General features: G+C 36.2%; 1 long non-coding RNA gene across 1 annotated transcript in view; it reads left to right on the plus strand.

Moving 5' to 3' along the window:
- The window catches only part of LOC118147350 (uncharacterized), an 81,832-nt gene extending 75,926 nt beyond the window's left edge, over positions 1 to 5,906 (plus strand). Inside the window, exon 3 of the long non-coding RNA XR_004733652.3 lies at positions 2,212 to 5,906. This is a non-coding gene — a long non-coding RNA (uncharacterized LOC118147350). The remainder of the gene's footprint in view (positions 1 to 2,211) is intronic.
- Positions 5,907 to 14,412: the final 8,506 nt, after the last annotated feature.

Raw genomic sequence — 14,412 nt, forward strand, 5'->3', positions numbered from 1 at the left:
TTTGGGAAAAACATTACTAAACAATCGTCTAATCTACAGAGACCCGACTGCACTTCCGCCTGGAATGTACTACATTGAGAGTTGCTCCTTTAAGAAGCAAATTTCAGAAACAGAGCATCTGGCTGTAAGATTTTCATTTGTGACTCTCATTTAAAATCACTGACAATCTTTTCAGTACACATTAGTAATAATATTGCATAGCCTTTATGCAATACATATTTATGTACCATTGTAAACCAAGTAATTTTATAGGCATTATTGGAGGACAGTGAAAAAAGAGACAAAAAACCCTTACCTTAAGGAGTTTGGATTCTAGTGTATATATCTCTGGATAGATGACATCTTGCCAGACCTCACTTTCAACTATTCTAAATGTAGGTATCACATAACTGAGATATCTGGAGGACAACCACAGCTAACCTGTATATTTTTCAAACAGCCCTAGATAGCCCCTTCTCGTGGAATAACACATCAATAGGTTAAAATTTAATTTACATCTTTGGATGAGAGAAGGCTTAAGAATAGGTCATTTTAGGCTTTATTTGACAATTATTTATGCATACAGTTTTATTACATAGCCATGATAAAGTTACATATGTGAGGAAAAATGTGAAATTTAACTGCTATTATATGATATCAACAAATATTTACTAGCACTTACCATGTACCCAGCATTTTTGTAACTATTGGAAGAAAGGAAAACACAAATGTTTAAGTAACTTGCCCAAGAAAACTGATGAAGCAGTGGAATGGAGGTGAGGAGGAACTAGCATCAGAGCCTATATATATATATATATATATATATATATATATATATATATATAGGCCACCCGCCTTGGCCTCCCAAAGTGTTAGGATTATAGGTGTGAGCCATTGCGCCTGGCCTAGGGCCTATATTTTAGTAACAGTGCTATGATGATTTCAGCTACTGGATTAAGTGTGTTCTAGGGTATGTTTTCAGATTACTTTAAATTGAGCCAAAATCAAAAACTATTCCTATCTAATCTAATGTTAAAATAATTGCTCAATGGAGTTCCAGGGCTATCGAGAAGAGATGAAACTATGTGAAAGATAAGAAAATAATGTGTGTGTTTGTGTAGTTCACCAAAAAATGGTTTGTTTTTACATTTTATATACTGACATTTTAGATGTCTGTAAATATCCTGACAAGGGCAGTGTTTTACAAATGTCTTTAACTTAGACATCATATTCCTCGTTGGAAAGACACTTGCCAGCAAGGCTACACAACAGTACCTTTTTCGAGCCACCTATAACTACATAACTATTGGAGGTAAAACCAGAAACCGGATATATGACCTTTAATACTGGAGGATTGCCTGTGAATGCCACTTGTTTCATTCAGGTGAAGCTGGTATCCAGAGAGGGTTCTGTGTGAAGAGAGACTCTATGAGACAAATAGAAGAGCAAGGAGCAGCCAAAGGGACAACAGAGGTCTTTCACAAGCAGTCAGCAAACATTGATGGAGTATTTTCTTTTTTTTTTTTTTATTTTTTATTGCATTTTAGGTTTGGGGGTACATGTGCAGAACATGCAAGACAGTTGCATAGGTACACACATGGCAGTGTGTTTTGCTTCCTTTCTCCCCTTCACCCACATTTGGCATTTCTCCCCAGGCTAACCGTCCCCACCTCCCCCTCCCGCTGGCCCTCCCCTTTTCCCCCCAGTAGACCCCAGTGTTTAGTACTCCCCTCCCTGTGTCCATGTGTTCTCATTTTTCATCACCCGCCTATGAGTGAGAATATGCGGTGTTTCATTTTCTGTTCTTGTGTCAGTTTGCTGAGAACGATGTTCTCCAGATTCATCCATGTCCCTACAAATGACACAAACTCATCATTTCTGATTGCTGCATAATATTCCATAGTGCATATGTGCCACATTTTCCCAATCCAGTCTATCATCGATGGGCATTTTGGTTGATTCCAGGTCTTTGCTATTGTAAACAGTGCTGCAATGAACATTCGTGTACATGTGTCCTTATAGTAGAACGATTTATAGTCCTTTGGATATATACGGAGTATTTTCTTTGTGCATGTTGAAGGTAATAGGTTCTTGGTCTTCTAATATTAGACTTGAACTTCATATGGCTGCTACAATTTTATTCTGCTACAACTCACTATCTCTAATTTGATCATTTTTTCTTTTCTTGGGTCTTTCTACAAATTAAAGTTTTGTTTATTTGTTTGTTTTTAGTAACAATGAGCCTCAGAACTTCTAATAAGCAGCATAATTGCCATGTGCAGAAGGCTACATTAGACAACAGCAATTTCTCTCTGAAGATTCACCATCTCCGGATCAGTTAGTGACTCCTACTGTCCATTTCACAGATCTTCAACTCTTGTTCTTTCATTTAAACATATGAGTCTAAGCTTAGACATTATGATGCTTTAAATTCAAAAACTGTGTTGAGATAAAGCACTCATTTAAAAAATTTGCTAATAGCTAAAGGATAACCAAAGCAAAACACACACAGGGTAACATAAATCTCAAATATATGTTTTGCAATGTATTTTTCTCATTTCTGGTCTATTGTTTAATACATGGCTTCCTCCTACCATACCCCTACTTCCACTAGGCAGAGTATTTATTTATTCTCTACCATGCACAAGTCTTTGGCTTCAAAGTCATAGGTTTCCATGCTTACAGTTCTTCATTGGTATTCTTATTTTCCTCAGGTAACTGATATGAAAGTCGACTTCCCTGTCTTGCTCAAACCTCTGAGATCCTCATAGGCTAGATTATCATTAATATAATATGGAAACCTCAAGATTTATATTAAACACAAATACTCTTGGTAACTGGAAGGGAGAAAGTGAAAGGGAGGAATCTTGGAAGAGAATTTTGTTTCATTACCTTTTCTTTCAATATTGGGGTAGCTTTTACGGTCACAATGTAGCCTTTGGGGAAAAATGTCAGAGACAGTTGAGGTTTTAAGGCTTTATCAATGTTTTGTAATGTGATCTGGAGATGATAGAGCTTAAATGTAATATGGTAAGCCACTGTTTCAGCATATTTCAACCATGACTAAAAAGAGAATTATGGCTATACCTGTAAAAAAGAACAGATGAGAGATAAAGAAATCTTGAAGGATTCAGGTGACTAATGAAGGAAATCTCTTAGTCTACATTCGTCTGATAGTCTTAAAATATGGTATAGAATGTGGAGAAAAGTCCGTAACTATTGAGCCATAAGAGTGTAATACTTGGGGACTCGGGACGAGCTGGGGATGTTTAGCAGGTACAAAATAGAAAGAATGAGTAAGACTTACTATTCAATAGCACCATAGGGTGGCCATAGTCAATAATAATTTAATTATACAATAAATTCTACAATTTTAAAATAACTTAAAGAATGTAATTGAATTGTTTGTAATTCAAAGGATAAATGCTTAAGGGGATGAATAACTCATTCTCCTTAATGTGCTCATTTCATATTGCAAACCTGTATCAAAACATCTCGTGTACTCCATAAACATATATACTTACTATGTACCCATAAAATTTTAAAAAGTAAAATCATGGCTCTTTCTGCAACTAATGACAGTCTAATATGTGGATAAGAGAGAAATTAAACAGCATACCAAGGACTCCTGAAAGCAAAATGCAAAATTCTAACAAAATTTAAAAACCATCTCAAAGACAGTTACTGAAATTATAACACAGAGTTTATACAAATTTTAATTGGTCTTTAGATAGAATTATGAACATCATAATTGGTGAGAAAAACAAGCAAGATTGAAATTTTCATAAGCATTTGAATAACTCCTACATCGCAGACATTGACAACAAATTGACTTCAGGGATATGATAAGAAACAGCTGGAGCTGAAGCAGCAGGGCTGAGGAGCTCTAAACAAAGAAAAAGGATGAAATGGAATTACTCTCGGAACCCTTAGGGCAAGATCAAAGCCCCACTTTAGTTCACTCCATCTAATAATCTTAGAATATAACAATATGAAAATGTGAATTGTGACTAGAAAACAGAACTGTAAAAGAAGTTAATAAAAATACAAGCTGATCTGTTTGGGAAGGTAAGAGGGAAGTTGTAGATTTTCTTTTTGGACATGAAAATAGAAATGGGTTTTAAATGTAATTTTTTCTTCTTCAAACTATACTGAAGAGTGACAGAAGAGGTAGTTTTATAAACCACTGATTAGAAAACAGCTATTCTATTCTATATCTTCACTATCATTCTAAGTGGACTGTATCAGAAATGGAGAAAAAAAATACGATTTCCCAGTTATGGCTCTCATTTGTGTAGTCACTCCCAAAGCCCTGGCCCTATTTCCAAGTGGCCAATGGACTTTTGAATTTTTAATCTTTACAGTTCAGTTTGATTTTTCCTTTATTCATCAAAACCACCTTACCTCAAATATGACCTCCCCTGTTTAAATCTCAACTTAAGCGTATGACATAGCATCATTATATCTAATTTCCTTGTATTCTTTTTGTTGCTGTTGTTTGTTTGTTTGTTTGTTTGTTTGTTTGTTTGTTTGTTTGTTTTTTGAGATGGAGTCTTGCTCTGTCACCAGGCTGGAATGCCGTGTCATGATCTTTGCTCACTGCAACCTCTGCCTCCCAGGTTCAAGCGATTCTCCAGCCTTAGCCTCCCACGTAGCTTGGACTATAGGCACGTGCCACCATGCCTGGCTAATTTTGTATTTTTAGTAGAGACAAGGTTTCACCATGTTGGCCAGGCTGGGCTCGAGCTCCTGACCTCATGATCTGCCTGCCTCAGCCTCCCCAAAGTGCTGGATTACAAGCATGAGCCACCACACACAGCCTTTCCTTGCAATTCTTAGAAAAAATTACACCATCACAGGCCTTTTCTTCAAATTCTTACCCAACTCTCAAGACCTTAGGTCCAAAACTTAGAAAATAATCTAGTACCTTTGTCAGAAGATATAGATGTCTTTCATTAGTTTTTCAAAAACAATGTTGAAATCTCAAGAAATATGCCCCTTCAACAAGCAGTAATTATTTACCCTGTAGTATATGGTCATTCATTATATATTTCTAAATTACCTTCAGAATTTATTTTTCAGAACTCATGTTGCATGTACACATGCAGACCAGGCACAGTGGCTCACACCTGTAATACCAGCACTTTGGGAGTCTGAGGCAGGCAGATCGCCTGAGCTCATGAGTTTGAGACTAGCCTGGGTGACTTGGCGAAACCCTGCCTCTACAAAAAATACAAAAATTAGCCAGGTGTGGTGGCCCGCTCCTGTAGTCTCAGCTACTTGGGAGGCTGAGGTGAGAGAATTGCTTGAGCCTGGGCAGCTGAGGTTGTACCACTGCACTCTAGCCTCAGTCACAAAATGGGACCATATCTTAAAAAAAAAAAAAATCTGTAAGTAGACATGTAGTCAGCACCAAACTGTAGAGTTGCTCTGAGAATTCCAATCTTCTGTGTTGTTGTGTGGGCATTTATAAAATCTGTTTTTGTGACTTAAGAACACATAAGGGATTTGAAAAAATGCAGTGTCTTTCATTGCACACAATTCATTGCAGAAATGATCTTTATATATTTGAGAACATGGACAATAATATTATATTTCAATTAAATGGTGGAGTGATACAGGAAGTCTGTTTCATTTTCTAGTAGAATGAGACCACCTCATTCCCATTACACAGTCCAGGATCCCCTAATGAACATTTTCTAGGCAGCTGTACTGGGCAGCATTCTGGTCCAAACATTAAGCACATGAACCTGCCTTGGGAATAGTGGCTACTCAGTCCCCCAGACATTACGCCATGTGATTTTGTGTCACCTCTGCCTTGAATGATCATAAGCCAGAGGACTTATATGGTCTTGTAACTCTGACTTAAGCAGCACATATTTATAAGATTTTGGAAATAACTGTGGCAGCGTATTTAAACATTGATCTTGGCCCCATGTTTATGTGTTCTTAAATGACTTTGTTGCTGAGTAATGTATATTTGAAGATGTTCAAATTTTTATAAATACTGTATATGCTAGAACTTAAGTATGTGTAGTATATGTATAATTTGAGTTCTTATTATTTGCTCAGCCCTGTGCTGAGCAAATTAATGAATATTATCTCATTTTTTTGCATAAAAACACTATGAGAAAGGGAATTATTTAAGCACAATAGATTAAACAACTTGCCTAAACTTACACAATTAATTCTGAAGTCATTATGTTATATATTAAATGTATCAGTGAGGATAGGTGCTCCCTAGTGGCTGTTGCAGCACAATTTTACTATCAAGACTTACAACAATCAAATTTGCATTTGATATGGTTTGAAAATTTAGCCCACTCCAACTCATGCTACAGTATGACCCCCAGGGTTGGAGGTTGGGCATGGTGGGAGGTGTTTGGGTCTTGAGGGTGGATCTCTCAGGGCTGGGTGCTGTTCTCAAGATAGTGGGTGAGTTCTCAGGAGATCTAGTTGTTTAAAAGTGTGTAGCTTCTTCCCCTTCTCTTTTGCTCCCCTTCTGGCATGTAAAGTGCCTGCTCCCACTTCACCTTCCACCATGAGTAGTAGCTTCCTGAGGCCTCACCAGAAGAAGAGCAGATGCTGGCACAATGCTTTCTGAACAGCCTGCAGAACCATGGCAATTAAACCTCTTTTCTTTATAAATTACTCAGTTTCAGGTATTTCTTTGTAGCAATGCAAGAACTGCCTAATAGAGCATTCAACATAAAATTGCTGCTCTCGTTGTTATGTTCTAAATGTTTGTTTCCCCCAAAAATTCATATGCTGAAATCCTAACCTACAAGGTGATGGTATTAGGAGGTAGTGTTTTTGGGAGATGATTAGTTCATGAAGGTGGAGCTCTCATGAATGAGATTGATGCCCTTATAAGAAGAAATATATGACAGATGATATCCACTCTTTCCCATGTGAGATTACAACTAGAAGACCATCTGCAAACCAGTAAGGGAGCGTTCACCAGACGCAACCTGCCAACACCTGGAACTCAGACTTCCCAGTCTCCAGAACTATGAGAAATAAATGTTGAAGTAATCCAGTCCATGGTATTTGTAAAAGCAACCCAAACTGATTAGGGCACTCAGCATCTACCCAGAGAGCATCTAATAAATGGAATTTAGAGGTTCATGCTCTGGTGGAAGGCGATATATTTAACTATACTCCCAGCTTTAAACAGAAGAGTCCCCAGTACCAGCCACATTGCTCAGCAAGAATACAGTGTTCAAACTGGCAATTACAAATAATTTTGACATTTCAGTAGATATATATTTCCCAATGTCGTGTGTGTGTGTGTGTGTGTGTGTGTGTGTTCATGCAAAATAAATATGTTAAACTGACTAAACAATTTTATCCTAACCAAAGTAATGCCAGAGTTAATTAGTTCATATTTATGCACTTTGTTTTGTTCTAAAATGAGAGAAAATCTTTAAAGTAGGATATATGATATATCAAAGATTTACAATTTAATAATAAAAAGGAGATAAACACTAACAAAGAAGAAATACTTAAAGGAGATTTACAAAATAAGGACCATTTTCTAAGTACCCAGTTGACAGATGTATAAACTGAGGCCAAGTTTTTTGGAAAATCTCCCCAAGACTATAGAGGTAAATTTGGACATTCATCATGTCTGCTAAAAGCACTTCCTGCTGTTGAGTAGCAATCTTTAGAAGATACTCTATTATCAAGTGCTCTCTTGTCATTCAAACTGAAGTTGTTAAAATAATTCAAAGTAGAGAAATATTAGTATAAAAATAGTGGAACTTGAGCATGCTCCTGGAGGTAGAAATAATTTGAATGGAGAGCAAAAAGGACATTCCAGGCATGCAAAGTCAACTGATTCAAGGTAAGTTGGAAGAATATTGATTTACTTAATTGGGGCCATAATTTGTGCAGGAAAAATAAGACTGAAGAATTATGTACAATGTGCCCCCAGTAAGACTGAGGATTTTGAAAGCCTATTAATTGATCTCAGAAGGTTATAAGTGAAAATAAATTGTTTATTTTTCCAGCAGACATAAATAGCAATCAAATTTGCTGTCTAGTTTCACAGGTTTGTGATAAACAACTATTAGAGTCTTTTTTCTTATGGATTGTTTTTCTTTCAAGCATTCCTTCTTTACCTCTTTACCTTACTAATCCTTTCTGGTTTATTTTTCTCTCCATGGAGAATTTTTAGTTTTGAGGATATATTTATTTATTAAGTACATATAATTTTCATTTTCTAGAAAGAAAATCTATCTTTAAGGTGAAAATTCTAAAACCTAATTAAATGTTTACTTGGAAGAAGTTTCATTACTAGCACCTTTTTGTTTTGCCCTGGGTTTAGTGGTGCCGATCACTGAGGCTTTTTGTTTTTTTTTTTTTTTTAATGTATCAACTTAGGCACTAGTACTTTCAATCATATCTTTGGCCAAGGGGAATATGCTTAGGACTAACTCTCAGAACAAGCTGGATCTTATCCACCTGAAATCAATAGATGAGAAAACAATTCTGCTTTGTTAAAAGATTGGAACAAACCTCAGAAGACAAATGACAGGTTACAGCCATGCTGAAAACATTTAATAATTAATAGGCAGCAAATAAATTATCCAATTTGGGATTGCTAGCAATCCTTACTTTGGCTATCATACTTTATAAAATATACATGTAAAATTTCTAGCCTAAACAATGAAAAAATAAAAATAAAGTGTTATATTTTTGAAGTAGTAGAGGAGATTATTTGAGTTAAATGGGAAAAAAGTACAGCCAATCAAAACAAGATAGGTTAAGAAAGAGAAAGAAGTCAAATAGTAGGAAAAATAAGGAAAAAAATAAGATGATTAAAAAACCCTAGTATCATTAATCTAATAAATTAATGTAGCATATTCTTCAAAAAAAGGATAAATTGTTAGACTGAATTTTCCCTAAGATATATGTGTTTTATAAACTATTATTAAGTTGGCACAAAAGTAACTGTGGTTTTGCCACTACTTTTAATTGCAAAAACTGCAATTTTGTACCACCTAATAAAAATAATTTCAAAATACTAAGCAATAAAACATTAAATTGCAATCTAAAATTTAAAACACAACAGCATGATCAGAGAGTTTATTACTTTTCTTCATTATAGACAAGGCAAATTGAAAAACAAACAATATAAAATATTTAAACTACATAGTTAACAAATATAATCTAATAGATACATGTAAAACCTTGAACCAAATAGTTGAAAAATATACATTGTTTTCACATATACAAGCAAATGAACAAACATTGGTTACATTCTGCACCATACCACAATAAACACTAGTATCATACAAACATGTTCTCACGTTGCCTTGTCTCTCTGTGTCATGTTCTTTACAAGGAACTTAGCTTACATATCAATAGGTAAAATGTAAAAAAGAAAACTATACATTCAAAAATTCACAAAACACTTTAAATAACTGAGTGGCCAAAGAACTCATAATAAAAATTACAAAATAACTCAAAACTAAATAATCAAGTATTACATCTCAAAATTTATGATATACATCTAAATCTGTACAGAGAGGAAAACTTAGGAGACATTACAATACAGATTATATTAGAAAAGCTAAAAGGCTGAAAATTAATAAGCTAAGAATTTTAGATATCTGACATTACCGCAAAAGTAACCACAAGAGTAACCACAAAAGTAGCAGAAGTTAAACATAAGAATGGAAGCTTATGAGTAGACCAGGCACCGTGGCTTGTATCTGTAATCCCAGCACTTTGAGAAGCCAAGGCAGGAGGATTGCTTAAGCCCATGGGTCTTCTCACTAACTCTAAATTCCGTTACTGGCCAGATGACATAAGAAATGTTAAATATTTCCCTGTTAATATATAAGGTGGATATGGTTTGGATGTTTGTTCACTCTAAATCTTATGTTGAATTGTAATCCCCAGGGTTGGAGGTAGGGCCTGGTGGGAGGTGTTTGGTTCATGGGGGAAGATTTCCTCCTGAACGGCCTAGTACCATACTTATCACCTTCGTGATAAGTGAGTTCTCACTCTGTTATTTCACGAGAGAGCTGGTTGTTTAAAAGAGGCTGGCTCCTCCTCCCCTTTCTCTTGGTTGCTCCCACCGTGTGATACACAAGATCCGCGTTTGCATTCTGCTGTGACTGGAAGTTTCCTGAGGCCTCTCCAGAAGCAGATTCTAACACCATGCTACTTGCACAGCCTTCAAAACTGTGAGTAAAATAAACGTCTTTTATTTATAAATTACTCAGTCTCTGATATTTTTATAGCAGTGCAAATGGATGAACACAGAAAATTAGCTTCGAGGAGTGTTGTGTCACTCAAGAGTTACCTGAAAATGAAGAAGCAGCTTTGGAACTGGTTACAAGCAGAGTTTGGAAGAATTTGGAGGGCTCAGAGAAGAAGGAAGATGAAGGAAAGTTTGAAACTTCTTAAAGACTTGTTAAATGGTGTGACCAAAATTGTTATGGAAATATGGGCAGTGAAGTCCAGGGTGATGAGGTCTCAGATGGAAATGAGGAATTTATTGGGAACTGGAGCAAAGGTCACCCATTTTATGTCCCAGAAAAGAACTTTATTGCATTATTTCCATGCCATAAGGATCTGTGGAAGTTAGAACCTAGAAGTAATGATTTAGAATATTTGGGGCAAGAAATTTATATGCAGAAAAGCATTCAAGATATGATATGTCTGTTTCTAACAGCCTATATCAGATATGGGAGCAAAGAAATGACTGAAAGTTGGAAATTATAATCAAAAGGGAAGCAAAGTGAAAAGTTTGGAAAAATTACAGCTGGTTATGTGGTGGAAAAAGAAACAGTGTTTTCAGGAGAGGAATTCAAGCAGTCCGCAGAGTAATCACTTGCTAGAAGAATTCACGTGATTAAAAGGGAACCAAGTGCTAATACTCAAGACAATAACAAAAGGTCTTGAAGGCATTTCAGAGATCTTCCAAGCATTCGCTTTCATTTCAGTCCCAGAGATTTGGGGGCAAAGAAAGATTTTGGAGGCTATACTTAGGGTGTCATTGCCCTGCACCACTTCAGCAGGCTACTCCCCACATCCCAGCCACTCCAACTTCAACCTGGATCAAAGCACAGAAGGCACTTCTCAGGCCTCCGCTGCTTTAGAGGGCACAGCTGTAAGCCTTGATGGCTTCCACAAGGTGTTAAGCCAGCAGGTGCACAGAATTGAAGAACTAATGAGGTTTTTCAGCTTCCACTTAGATTTCAGTCTCAGGTATCTTTATAGCAATGCAAATTGACTAACACAAAGGCACTCAGAGGAAGTTCTGGGCATCCAGGATGGCTGAGAGAGTATGTAGATCTGTTCCGAGAAAGCACTGGGACAGAAGTGCTGCAAATGCATTAGCAGAGGCCGGTGCAGCTGAGCATACCAGTCAACCATCCAGGCTTCAGATGAGGTATGAACACAAGAGAAGGTTTGGTAGCAAAGTCATGTGACCAACAAATGGAGGATGCCAGCAGGAGACGTATCCATGATATTGGGGGATGTTTAAAATGAGTCATTGAGCTATTGAAATGGACTTTTGCTTAATGAGGAACATTTTTGGTGTGCTGATTTTCTTTGCATTTAATGCAACTTTCTTCTGCTATACTGTGGATCGGGAGTTTGCAAGTAGAGAATTGGTGTAAGCTGCCTGGATAGATAATCCAGTGGAGGTGGTTCCTACGATGTCCATGAGGGATTTGTGTTAAGAGAATTAGGACATCTGCAAACTAAACGTTGCTTTGTGCCCAGTTCATGTCTAATCTGAGTTACATATAAAGGTAAAACAAAAATGCAGAGTTCTTTGTTAGCTGAGAAATTATTGATTTCCATCATATCAGGGTTATGAATATGACATAGCTTTCACTTAAATATTAAATTAAAAACTGAAATGTCCTTTATTGCCCAGGTTTTCTTTCAAGCCCATATGTGTTAACACTTCTTTTCTCCCTTACTGGACTCATAACAGATCCTTCAAGCAGTAAAATAGCTTTCCTTGATAAGGGCTCTTAGAGTTGTCCTTTGAAAGACTTCAAGCAATTTAATTTTTCCTAGAAAAAGTATGTCTAATGCTATCTTCTTCTTATATTCTTATTTCAGAAATATCTTATTGGACAGTTCGGTTGAATTGTTGCTGAAGTTAATGGGTGGGTGTGTGTGAGTGTAAAATGTATTAGTATTTGAATGTATGCCTATGAAGGTCTCTTTACCATTGCACTTTTACCAAGGGTTTGAGAATCTTTTTGCACATCACATAGTGTTTGGGACACATCTTATGGAGTAAAATGCTTCTTGTGTCATGTTTTTCCAGACTTTTAGGATTCTTTATCAGCTTATTGGGTGTTAGAAATGGAAAACAAACAGCTACTGGTTTGGACAGCAAAAGATGCAATACAGCTATATATAAAAAAGAAATAGAAACTGGTTGAAACCCTATCTTATGCATATGTATGTTCTCTCCTTTTATACAATTCATTTTTTGTCAATCTTATGATATTTTTCTTAAATTTTCTCCTTACAAAGGTAATTTACAAAGAACTCAGAGAAATAAATTATATACTTTTAGTCAAATAACAAATAAATGCCAAATGTGGAATTCAACCCCACATGCATATAACCTCAAATCCCTATCGTGACCAGTACACCTTACCAACTTTCAAAGTTCAGACATGTTCCCTAGCCTCAGGAAACAACTTAGTGATTTTGGATTGTGTTGTACAGATATGAGAAAGTAAACCAAAGATTTTTAAATATTGGGATGATTTTAAATTTCCCCTCATGGGGAACTGGGTAGGTGGCTACACTGTTAGTACAATTAAGGAATGTTGATTGATATCCTGAGTCAATTATCAATTGTTTTTTTTTTGGTCAGTGATGTTGGGTGTGATTGTAACAAAAGAAAAATGAGTATTTACTGAACACCTACTATAATTTCATACAACACACATCTAAGCACTTTTACAACTTTTTAGACTTCAAATAACTCTCCATGAAAGCAAACAAGTAGTAAGATATAATAACTATGAGAGTCCAAATTCTTAGTGTACCCTGTTGTATAAATGGGTTCCAATGTTTGGTCTGTATAATAGTCAGATGTATAATAAAATATCAATTAACTCTAATAATTTAATTCATGTGGTTGAATGGTACACAGTGCATAGTATTTAGAGTCAAATCTGGGCTCAATTTACTGGGCTTCACCAATAACTGTCTGTAACTGAAGAATACTGACTTATTTCAGCCTCAGTTTACTTATACAACAGTAACTCAACTTTCCAAAAATATAACAAATAGGAGAAGGGGAAGAGGAAGTAAGAACCACAGAGCAAAAGATAGAAAGCAAAATATGCATTAATGTTAAACTATATCCTATGACTCGGTCACTTTCTTGGCATTAAATACCATCCATGATCGGGACTCTCAAAGTTATGCCTCTAGCCTTACTCACTGAATAGCCCTCAACTCCAGTTTATTTTTTGATAACCAACTGTCAACTAAACATATTTGCTTCTGTTACTCCGAGATAGCTTCAATCTAACATTCCAAAATGTGCCCCTCTTCCGATCTTTGTCATCCCCCACAAATAAAGTTGTCCAATCCAAGCATTGATTTATTTGTCCAAGTCAAAATTTTCTAGAACTTATCCTTAAAGCATTCTACTCCTTCCCTCACCTCAACACACTCCTGTGCTCTTTCCCTAATTTTGCTCAATTCTATCTTGACAACTGCCATTCTACTCCAGATACTCATAATCTCCTTCTAACTTATCTCCTTACTTCCACTCTCGCTCCTCTATCATTCAGTGTCAGCATAACCTCCTAATTAATTTCTACCTTTATCTGAAATCTAAAATCACATTGTGACCAGAGTGATATTTTTTAAATGACGATAAGATCATGTAATCCTTCTCCTTAAAACCCTCCAATGACTTCACATCACACGTAAAAATAAAATCCGGTCTCCTCCATTCTCACCTAGGAGGCCCTAGAGATACTGACAGCTCTCTCAGCTCATGTGCATTAGCTACTCCATTGTGCCTGTCTCCTGTCTTTTGGGTCTTCCAGGTAACCATCTGAAATGCAGTCTCTCAAAGAGAACTTCCTTGACTGCCCATCTAATAAAATCCCATCACTTTCATCACTGCCACATTTTCTTGTTTCATTTTTCCTATGCCAGTATATAACTGTCTGATACTTGCTTCTTCTGTTTCATTATCTACTTATTTCCGAGTGTGGGAACCAATTCTGCCTAGAAAGAGTAGACTCTTGGTATTTGTTGAGTAAATTAACAAAATTCATTTGTATTTTTTTAAGTCAATGTATCCAAATATGGCTCTTGAATAAGCCCAAAATTGACTTAAGAGATAAAGAAAAAATATCAGTGATTAGCCCTGGGAAATTGTCCTGGCAAGAAAGCGAACTTGCTTTTTTAATGCAGCTG

Source organism: Callithrix jacchus, chromosome 14, assembly GCF_049354715.1.
Source record: "Callithrix jacchus isolate 240 chromosome 14, calJac240_pri, whole genome shotgun sequence".
Taxonomy (NCBI): Eukaryota; Metazoa; Chordata; class Mammalia; order Primates; family Cebidae; genus Callithrix; species Callithrix jacchus.